Here is an 11,097-nt window from a genome sequence, read left to right as displayed (position 1 = left end):
CCCAAAATCTGCTACCAATGTTCCACCACACACTCCCCTCACATGATAATTTTTGATTTCGGAATGACATTTCCCACCAGTAATGTAGTTGTATCTGTGCGCAGTTGAAAAAGATTTTTGTGAACCCATTTACCATGAGCAGTGACCCTGTCATTCATAGTAGTGCTATTGTGTCAGTGCAGTTACGACTGAGAACTCCACTGTTCACCTTACTTTACTTGGTGTAGTCGGCCTTTTCATTCAGTTGCCTTGCAAAAGCTTGTGAACCATGGAAGATGCATTTTAATGGTTCAGTAGGCAAGGCACAGGTTGATTGTCCAAGCAGTACCATGTTTGCTGCTTGCACGTATACTTGTGGAAGGAATAATTAGTGCTCAATATTCCACGGTTGATGAGGTGAGGTTTAGGTTACTTTTTAGCACAAGAAATTGCACATTTGTATAAAAAATAACATTGTCACAGTGGGTGTTTTGATACCATTATCTATAGTTGGTCTGAAGAAAAATTAGAAAAGAGCAGCTGACTCTAATTAATTCAGACTGCACTACCTTCCAGCCCTCTCCTTGTCTCTTTCTGAGATTTACCCTCTCTCTCCATGTTTTTGAAAAACCTTTCTCTTCCTCCATCATTTTTTCTATTCCCACTGTGCCTCCTTACAAAATGCCCCCTCCCATCACCACTGGCTTCAAGGCCACTATGACCTTTCCATCCATTGGCACTGTCACTTGCTGTTGACATTGAGTATGTTGACGATGGACTATCTCAGCATTCCTAATGTGATCTATTATCTTCACTGGTACTTGGGATTTTATATCAGCCCTGTTCTCAAAGAGGAAGGAGTGGTCTTACAGCATGTATGAGAGGAGTTTGAGCCTGACAGTGAACGGCAGGGTGTAAGGGATAAAGTTAAGACAGTACTGAATGTGACAGTGGAAAGAGAGAGTGTTGAACATCAATGGTTTGAATTGTAAAATGTGGCTGTCAACAACTTGCTTTTACTACCTATTGAACCCAAAATCTTACACGAGAGGATAATGGCGGGTGACAGATTACTTAATATCAGTTGTTGTGTGATGGGCATTTCCGCTTCCTTCATCCTTTGCCTAGTGATGGAAGATAATAATAACAGCAATTAATGATACACATTACGATTTGTTTCACTTGCTCCATTGAAACATTGCTGCTGGCAAAAGAGCACTTTTTAATGGAACTTCATGTGCTTGTAATTGACAGAAATGAAGGGAAACGGAAGCAATCAGTTTCAAAGCAAAATTAATGGAAATAAACCTGTGATTTATTATTTCACTTGACTGCCCAATATTGAAATTATATCAAGTTTGGTCTTAATATATATTTTTGTTATAGATTTTTTAATAGATTTTCTTTGTGGGGGGTGGGGGGGATGAGTTAGAGAGAAATAAGATTAACCCTTAAATTGATCTATAAATAATTGACACTCCTGGCAGGAATATTAGGGCTGTCACCAGGATATTGAAACAGCTGAGATTCATTTCAGTGGCAATAGCCAATCTACACAACCAAAGAATAAATTTCACTCACTGCAACTATTGGCCCACTGAAATGGGAAGCAGAGTTGTGAGGTGCAATAAGTTGGTAATATAATTCTATTATTTGCATAATCAAAGGAAGATTCTATGCATATGCGCAAGACAAAGGAAGAACAAATCATCTTGTGAAAATGAGGATTGAAAACATTCGAAGGAAACAGAATCATTTCCAGATTTGGAACAGTTCCTGAGGATTCTGAAGGAGAGTACTGCTAACATTTGTCCAAGGCCACTGTATAAAAGTACAATTAATACCCAATTTAGGGCCGGTAACCCACAAGCTGGTATCAAGAATATATATCAGAAATAAGCAGAGAATGATAAGGGAAACAATTAGATGGCCATCTGGATCAGGCAGTTCCATTGAAACCAAGCAGTGAGCTTGTGACAGTGAGTCGAAGAAGATTTGAGGCAATGAATTGATGAAGACTTGAGGTAGTGAGTCGAAAAAGTCTTGAGGCAGTGAGTCGAAGAAGATTTGAGGCAGTGAGTCGAAGAAGATTTGAGGCAGTGAGTCGAAGAAGATTTGAGGCAGTGAGTCGAAGAAGATTTGAGGCAGTGAGTCGAAGAAGACTTGAGGCAGTGAGTCGAAAGAGATTTGAGGCAGTGAGTTGATAAAGACTTGAGGCAGTGAGTCAAAAGAGATTTGAGGCAGTGAGTTGATAAAGACTTGAGGCGGTGAGTCGAAGAAGATTTGAGGCAGAGAGTTGATGAAGATTTGAGGCAATGAGTTGAAAAAGGCTTGAGGCAGTGAGTCGATGAAGATTTAAGGCGGAGAGTTGATGAAGACTTGAGGTAGTGAATTGATGAAGACTTGAGGCAGTGAGCCGAAGAAGATTTGAGGCAGTGTGTTGATGAGGATTTGAGGCAGTGAGTCGAGGACGATTTGAGGCAGTGTGTTGATGAGGATTTGAGGCAGTGAGTCGAAAAAGTCTTGAGGCAGTGAGTCAAAGAACATAAGAACATAGGAACAGGGTAGGTCATTCAGCCCATCAAGCCTGTTCCGCCCTTCATTGAGCTCATGGCTGATCTGTATTCTAACTCCATCCACCCGGCTTGGCTCTATATTCCTTAATACCCTTGGCTTGTAAAAATCTATCGATCTCAGATTTATAATTATTAATTTTCTACCATCTATTGCTTTTTGTGGGAGAGAGTTCCACACTTCTACCACTCTTTGCATGAAGAAGTGTTTCCTAGCTTCTCTCCTGAATGGCCTGGTTCTGATTTTAAAGTTATGTCCGCTTGTCCTAGAATCCCCCACCAGTGGAAAAAGTTTCTCTCTATTTACCCTAACAATTCCTTTCAAAATCCTAAAAACATCAATCAAATCACCCCTTGAACTTTTATATTCCAGGGAATATAAGCCTAGTTTATGTACCCCCTCCTCCTAATCTAACCCTTGGAGCTCTGGTAACATTCTGGTGAATTTGCATTGCACCCCTTCCAAGGCCAGTTTATCATTTCTAAGGTGCGGTGCCCAGAACTGTACACAGTATTCCAGGTGTGGTCTAACCAAGGCATTGTATAACTGTAGCAAAGCTTCCTCCCCTTTATATTCTAGCCCTCTAGTTATAAAGGCTAACGTTCCATTAGCCTTTTTGATTACTTTTTGTACCTGGCTACTACATTTTAGTACATGGACCCCTAAATCTCTTTGGACCTTCACTGTTCCTAGCTTTTCACCATTTAAAAATTACTCAAATCTATCCTTTTCTGGTCCAAAATGGATGACCTCACACTTACCTGCGTTGAAATCCATCTGCCACAGTTTTGCCTACCCAATCTATCAGTGTCTCTTTATAATGTTATGCGCTATAATAATTATAGAGCTTTATAATGCTCTACACTATTTACTATGCCACCAATGTGTCATTTGCAAACTTGGATATATAGCCCTCTATTGTGTTATCTAAGTCATTAATAAATATAGTGAATGGTTGAGGCCCACGCATAGATTCTTGAGGGACACCACTAGTCACTTACTTCCAATTCAAGTACATACCCATTATCTTCTATTCCGTCTTCTATCACCTAACTAATCTCTTAACCAGGTCAATCATTTGCCCTCAATTCCATGAGCATTAATTTTAGCTAACAGCCTCTTATGTAGAGCCTTATCGAATGCTTTCTGGATGTCCATATAAACCACATCTATTTACATTCCGCTGTCTACTACTTTAGTTACTCCCTCAAAAATTTTAATTAGGTTTGTTAAACATGACCGACCCTTTACAAATCAATGTCGGCTCTCTCTAATCAGTTCAATTTAGAACATAAGAACATAAGAAATTGGAGCAGGAGTAGGCCAATCGGCCCCTCGAGCCTGCTCCGCCATTCAATAAGATCATGGCTGATCTGATCCCAACCACAAATCTAAAGAACACAAGAAGTCGGAGCAGGACCCGGCCACATAGCCCCTGGGCCCTCTCCGCCATCCACAGGGCATTGACCGATCCGAACTCAGCTTCATGTCCAATTTCCTGCCCGCTCCCCATAACCCCTAATTCCCTTTACTTCTAGGAAACTGTCTATTTCTGTTTTAAATTTATCTAATGATGTAGCTTCCACAGCTTCCTGGGGCAGCAAATTCCACAGACCTACCACCCTCTGAGTGAAGAAGTTTCTCCTCATCTCAGTTTTGAAAGAGCAGCCCCTTATTCTAAGATTATGCACCCTAGTTCTAGTTTCACCCATCTTTGGGAACATCCTTACTGCATCCACCCGATCAAGACCCTTCACAATCTTATATGTTTCAATAAGATCGCCTCTCATTCTTCTGAACTCCAATGAGTAGAGTCCCAATCTACTCAACCTCTCCTCATATGTCCGCCCCCTCATCCCCGGGATTAACCGAGTGAACCTTCTTTGTACTGCCTCGAGAGCAAGTATGTCTTTTCTTAAGTATAAAGTGCTCAGATACCCTGTCCTTAATTATAGATTCCAATAACTTCCCAGTAACTGATGTTAGACTAATAGGTCTATAATTTTCTGGTTTCTCCCTCTCACCTTTCACAGTGAGTCGAAGAAGAAGATTTGAGGCAGTGAGTCGAAGAAGTTGTGAGGCCCCTGAGTCAAACTGACTTGGAAGAATTTCTACACAGCATTAAAGCTAGCAATAAAGTGACATACAATCACAAAGTATAATCTTCAGTGCACTTGACCCTCCTTCAATAAACTATATCTAAAGCTTGTTTTCTTAGTTTGTTTTTTAAAATTAATTCTCGGGGTTTTGCATCACTGGCAAGGCTGGCATGTATTGCCTATCCCTAATTGCCCTAAGAAGGTGCTGGTGGGCTTTCTTGAACCATTGCTGTCCCTATTTGTAGTGGTTTGGTACAATTGAATGGCTTGTTCGGCCACTTCAGAGGGCAGTTGGGACTGAAATCACACATAAGCCAGACCGGGTAAGGACAGCAAATCTCTTTCCTTAAAGGTCATTAGTGAACCAGGTGGTATATATCGCTGGCGAGGAGTTTTTCATGCCGTTTACCGTCATGTTCTGCTGAGCGAGGTCAGCACAGGGCGACCGACTGACCGGGGCCTAACAAAATGGCAATGGCGATCTCAAATCAACGTTGAACTCTGATCCACATCATGATCTCTCTCATCTGAATGCTGCCAGCGTACGATAATCTCGCAAACTCTATTTCCTGTGCCAGGATGGCATGATATGCACTTCTAGTGGGAAGTGTGAGCATACATCTTGGATGTTATTTTAGGACCTTGTGTGACCACGTAGTGCCTGGAAAATGGGCATAACGCAGCCCTCTCTAACCCATAAAGACTAATGTTGAGCTTGACTTTGGCTGCTTTTACACTTTTCTTTTAATTGAGTTTCTGGCAGCCTGGTACCTGTGAGCTGGCTCCTGACAGTTATGTCATTAAACCCATTTGTATAGCCTGGGAGCAGACTCATCGGCCTTGATATTAACCCCTCACGATGGGCGGGAGAGGGTCAGGGGCTGGTTAAAAAGTGAAATACAGGGAACGTGACCCCTATCCGCCGCACACGCGCCTGCTGCCATTTTTACAGGAGTGGATATCGGGGTGTCCGAGTGTCCCGCCGTAGAGTGGTGGGACACTTAATTAACATATTTAAATCAGGCTCTCACAATGCAATTAAGTCTGATTTAAAATTTACTGTTGCTGCACGGGTTTCCCATAGGTAGGGAAACTCGGCAGTGAAAGGGAGGCGTGAGCTGTTGGCTCTGCCCAGGCCCAATTGCTGACCTCCTCCAATCCCCAAAGACCCCCCCCGGATCACAGCCCTCTCTGACGCTCCGATTGCCAGTGGCCGTCCATAAGGGTCCCCGGCTGTGGCCTTCTGCCATTGGTGTTCCCTCCCAGCTGCCGGCCAGGCTGTCCATTTGACTGGCTGCCAGGCGGGAAAGGGAGCTAAAAAATGTTAATGAGATCCTACTGTTAAAATCGGCAGGACCTCCATGTCCCCAGCCTTGATGAGTTCTTCTGCCATTTTTGGCGTCACCTGTACCCTCGCTGCCTCACCGTACATATCGGGGCCATAGATTTCTTGTATGTGGGTTTATGAGTCTTCTGCTGGGCTATGGAAAATGAATTTAACAACATAAATAGAAAGAGTCAACTCCTCGAATCTAATCAAATCAAGACCAGTTTTAAATATTCACCATTCCCAAGCCTTGGTGGGAAAATGTAATGTGGTACAAAATCATACAGACCCGAAGATCCCAGCATTGATATTCTCCTGATTCACCCAGGGCAGCAATTGGGCATCATAGATGCTTTTAATGGTCTTGCCTAGTGAGATGGAAATCTGCCTGGGTTACTGCTCCTAGTTGCTGTTCAGTGACACCAGCTGGAAAGTGCATGTATGTGGATGTCAAGTGTTGACACAATTAGGCTTGGCGGTAGTGCCTTCCATGGCCCAACAGCAACCGGCACTCACTGTTTAGACTCATATTTGAAGTAGTACCACTAGTATGTTGGTGGTTCCAGTGAAATATTTCCCCAGCATTACTAATGATCATCCATCTCTCAACAGCAACCCCAACAACTTGGCTTTATAAAACAACTTTAAGAAAGAAAAACATCCCAAGATGCTTCACAGAGGTGCGATCAGACAAAAATGGATGCCAAAACAAGGAAGGAGATATTAAGGAAGGCCTTAAAAAAGGAGAGGGATGTGGAGAGGGGAATAGGCTTAGGTAGGGAATTCCAGAGCGTGGGGTCTAGGCAGCTGGAGGTAGACACCAATAGTGGGCTAAAGGGAGGGGAGGATGCACAAGAGTGGAATTGGTAGCAGGGCACTTAAAAAATCATAATATGATTAGGCAGAGTCAATACGGTTTTATGAAAGTGAAATCGTGTTTGACAAACCTAATAGAATTTTTTGAGGATGTAACTAACAGGGGAACCAGTGGATGCCATTTATTTGGATTTTCAAAAGGCATTCAATAAGGTGCCACATAAAAGGTTGTTACACAAGATAAGGGCTCATGGGGTTGGGGGTAACATATTAGCATGGATAGAGGTTTGGTTAACGGACATAAAAAAGAGAGTAGGGATAAAGCTGGCAGGCTGTAATTAGTGGGGCGCCGCAAGGATCGGTGCTTGGGCCTCAGCTATTTACAATCTACATTAATGACTTAGATGAAGGGACCGAGTGTAATGTATCCAAGTTTGTTGATGATACAAAGCTAGGTGGGAAAGTAAGCTGTGAGGAGGACACAAAGAGCATGCAAAGGAATATAAACAGGTGGCAAGTAGGTGGCAGATGGAGTATAATGTGGGGAAATGTGAGGTTATTCATTTTGGTGAGGAAGAATAGAAAAACAGAATATTTTCTAAATGGTGAGAAACTATTAAATGTTGGTGTTCAAAGAGACTTGGGTGTCCTTGTACAAGAAACACAAAAGGTTAGATTGCAGGTAAAGCAAGCAATTAGGAAAGCAAATGGAATGTTGGCCTTTATTGCAAGGGGGTTGGAGTACAAAAGTAAGGAAGTCTTACTACAATTGTACAGGGCTTTGGAGAGACCTCACCTGGAGTACTGAATACAGTTTTGGTCTCCTTATCTAAGGAAGCCTTAGAGGCAATGTAGCAAAGGTTCACTAGATTAATCCCTGGGATGAGAGGGTAGTCCTTTGAGGCATGATTGAGTAGAATGGGCTTATACTCTCTGGAGTTTAGAAGAATGATAGGTGATCTAATTGAAACATATAAGATAATGAGGGGGCTTGACAGGGTAGATGCAGAGAGGTTATTTCCCATGGCTGGAGAGTCTAGAACTAGGTGGCATAGTCACAGGATAAGGGGGCGGCCATTTAAGACTGAGATGAGGAGGAATTTCTTCACTCAGAGGGTTGTGAATCTTTGGAATTCTCTACCCCAGAGGGCTGTGGATGCTGAATCATTGAATATATTCAAGGCTGAGATAGACAGATTTCTGGACTCTCGGGGAATCAAGGGATATGGGGATTGGGCAGATAAGTGGAGGTTGAAGATCAGCCATGATCTGACTGAATGGCGGACCAGGCTCAAGGGGCCATGTTGCCTACACCTGCTCCTATTTTTTATGTTCTTATGTTCTTATTAAGAGGCCAGAGTTGGAGGAACAGAGAGTTCAGGGGGTGGTTTACAGAGATAGGGAGGCATAAATCCATGAAGGGGTTTAAATGGGAGGGTCAGAATTTTAAATTGAACATGTTGGAGGCAGTGTAGATCAGCAAGGACAGGAGTAATGGATGTGCAGGACTTGCTGCACGATAGGATACGGGCTGCAGAGTTTTAGATGAGCTCAAGTTTACAGAATGTGGAGATTGGGAGGCCAGTCAGGAGAGCACTGAAATATTTTAGTCTGGAGGTCACATAGGCATGGATAAGAGTTTCAGCAGCAGATAGGCTGAGGGAGGGGCAGAGGTAGCTGATCTTATGGAGTTGGAAATAGGTGGTCTTTGTGAAGGAGAGAATATGTGGTTGGAAGCTCAACGCAGAGTTGCTTAGGTGCAGAAGCTGCAAACAGTCAGGTTACAATTTGATAAGTAAGAATGGAACTAAGCAAAGGCAGTATCAATGAGCTGGACAACGGAGGAGGATGGTTTGGTTGACCATATCAAAGGCTGCAGGGAGGACGATAAGGGAAAATGCACCACAGTCACAGGCGATGTCATTTGTGACTTTGATTAGGGCTGTTTCAGGGGCAGAAACTTGATTAGAGAGATTCAGACATGGAGTTGTAGGAAACATGGGCACAACAACGAAGGTGACAACAAATTCATGGACTTTGGAGAGGAAAGAGAGGTTGGAGACAGACAGTTGTTTGCAAGGACAGAGGGGTCAAAGGTTGTTTTTTTGAGGGGGGTGGGTGGGTGATGATGGCAGTTTTGAAAGAGAGGGGGACAGCAGCTGAGGCGAGTGAACCATTTACAATATCAGCAGAATGGAGGCCAGGAAGGGAAATTATATTTAAAACTGCAGTAACATTGAGGGAGGGGAGGTGTAGGCCTTGTTCATTCTGCGTATCTTGCAATTCTACCAAAAGAACAAAGAAAACATGTCTACTGCTGCATTTATATAAATAGTTTATCATTGCTTTCAGAGTAGTTGAGACAATGATAGAGAGAGGTGAAGCAACACAAAAATTATGGTTCTAATAGAAGAGAATTGCAGCAATTAAAGAGAAGTAAATATGTAATTGCACATCTTCACAACACATTATTTTTGATTTTGCCAACGTCACAAGTGTAAGTTAGAATAGTGAATTCAATGTCACATCAGGCACAGAAAGCGAAATAAAGAGAGGGAAAGAAAGATTGGATTCAGAGAGAGAGAAAAAAGAGACAGAGAGAAAAAGTTAAAAAAATTAATTGAAATATTTAAAAAAAAATCTCCAACAAAATTAAAAGCTGAAGGAATGAGACTCCACACTTGTAGTAGTAAAATTTCAGTGCCAGAGAGATTGTTTGGCAGTAATTAAGACTTATCACGCCTTTAAAAAGGGTACATAGACTGAAATGGACAAGTCCTAACTTTCTTTGGCAAGTTTAGTTCGTATCTACCATCCAAGTACAGGTACTTCACGTTGTTCAATGCATTTGAGTGCTGAGCCAGACAGTGAGATGCCTTTATCGTGAACCAGTGGCGGAGCAGAGAATCTTGGACAGCAACTTCCAGATTTTCACGTTTAACCACGCGTCTGCCCTCACCTGAATTTTCTGTGCGATTTGCGCATAAATAACGGTGAGCATTGTTAGCCTCACCATTATTTTGACAATGAAATTTGGACCATTGTATTTAAAAAGTTTTGTCCATACTTTTTAATGTTGAATCGTACAATTTAGAATTTAAGATTTACATTGGGCCGGATTTTGCTGTAAAAGCAACGGTGAGACTAACAGCGCTCACCGTTATTTATGTGCAAATCGGACAGTAACTTCTGGCGACCACACACGTGTAGTTAAATGTGGAAATCCAGAAGTTACTGTTCGAGATGCCCTGCTCCTCCAAAAGCTGCACCAAACAACATCTCGCCAGCTGACTCACCATTCAAATGTATTGGACAGTGTGATGTTCTTGTACTTACCTCATAGATACTGACTAAACTCGCCAAAAAAAGTTAGGCCTTGCCTATTCTAGTATAAGTACCCATTTAATGGCATGGTAAATCTTAATTACTGCCAAACACCCTCTCTGGCACTGAAAATTAACTTTTGCAAGTGTGGAGTCTCATTTCCTCAGGTTATAGGGCAAAAATTGCTTGGAGCAGCACACCAACCGTGCTTGCCGCTCCATAAATTTATACTAACCCATTAACTTACCACAGTCTTTACTTCGGGCACTTCCTCGAATAGAAAGCAGAGAAGAGCCCAGCATCAGTTCAAGCGAAGATAGGATCCTGGCTGAAGTGAGAGCATCACACCCTCCCTTCGAACAGTCAGATCGCAGCAAATTTTGACAAGCTGTGTTAACTGCTTCTGCAGGCTTGGAGCATGAAAACCAGGAAGTGAAAGGTACATTAAAATCATTGTAAAAACAGTTATTGTCAGCGAAGAAAAGAGAGGGTAAGAAATAATTGAATTAAATAAAAGAGACAGAAGGGAAAAGTAAAACTAAATGTTTTAATTTAATTTTTTTTTATGACCAAAAACTATTAAAATAGGTAATAATGAGACTCCACATTTTTAAAAGTTAATCTTTAGTTGTTTGGCAGTCATTAAGACTGTTAAAACTTAGACCTGGTATATTTAAGCGTACCTATTTTGTGGCAATATTAGTTAGTCAGCTGGGCAGATTAGCAAGTTGGCGCTTTTTCAATGATTTCTCTGGGTGCAGTGTGCGATGTCCCTTTAATTCGAGGCTGTCATATTACCAGTGAATTAGTAGGAGCAAGTTCCGGATTTCCGGGGTTCACTGCATGTGTGCAAACTTGCTTCTGCATTTCACCATTAACAATGGTGAGTGCTGTTGAGCTCACCGTTATTTTGCAACCATTTCTGCCCCATTAATTATTGTTGGACATTTAAAAAATAATGTAAATACATTTTTTTTC

Source organism: Heptranchias perlo, chromosome 6, assembly GCF_035084215.1.
Source record: "Heptranchias perlo isolate sHepPer1 chromosome 6, sHepPer1.hap1, whole genome shotgun sequence".
Lineage (NCBI taxonomy): Eukaryota > Metazoa > Chordata > Chondrichthyes > Hexanchiformes > Hexanchidae > Heptranchias > Heptranchias perlo.
This window is presented reverse-complemented; position numbering follows the sequence as displayed.